The 598-nt window shown below is 50.8% G+C and overlaps 1 pseudogene; it reads left to right on the forward strand.

The window, feature by feature from the left end:
• Positions 1–130: 130 nt before the first annotated feature.
• LOC103728205 lies at positions 131–591 on the forward strand (annotated as a pseudogene).
• Positions 592–598: the final 7 nt, after the last annotated feature.

Raw genomic sequence — 598 nt, forward strand, 5'->3', positions numbered from 1 at the left:
AACACAACCTCTGGGACACTTTAAAAGCAGTCCTAAGAGGGAGGTTTATAGTTCTAAGTGCCTAGATTAAAAAATTAGAAAGAGGCCCACGGCCTGAGCCCAACACGGTAAGGCACAACAAGCCTGGCAGGGCCGCAGGTCCCAGACACCTGGTAGGAGCTGGCAGAGCTGGTGAAGCAGAAGGAGGAGCTGGTGGAAACACTTGTAAACCTGGAGAGACCAATCTATGCTTTTGAAGGAAGCTACCGAGGAGACACTCAGATGTACGGCAGTATTATCCGGGGCTGGGACTGGTATCTGATCGATCAAAAAACTCCAATAGCAAAAGCGATTAGAGGACCCGGAAGTTTAAGAAAGCTGAGCCGCTTTTCAGTAAACCTTCAGTTACCTCAGCAGCATTGGCAGGAGTTCAGAACTAGCTCATTGAAAAGAGGGACCCAGGGAGAAGGACAGAAAGTGATGCTTCTCCAGATTTCCACCATCAGAACAATGAGCCTGCCCCTGAGGACCTAGAGGACCTGGACAGCTCAGTGCAGGGAGTGAAGCTCCAGAAGGCTGCCTCTTCTACCTCCTCAGGGAGTCACCACAGCAGCCACAA

The sequence above is a fragment of the Nannospalax galili genome, unplaced genomic scaffold (assembly GCF_000622305.1).
Source record: "Nannospalax galili isolate Female #2095 unplaced genomic scaffold, S.galili_v1.0 C47777499, whole genome shotgun sequence".
NCBI lineage: Eukaryota > Metazoa > Chordata > Mammalia > Rodentia > Spalacidae > Nannospalax > Nannospalax galili.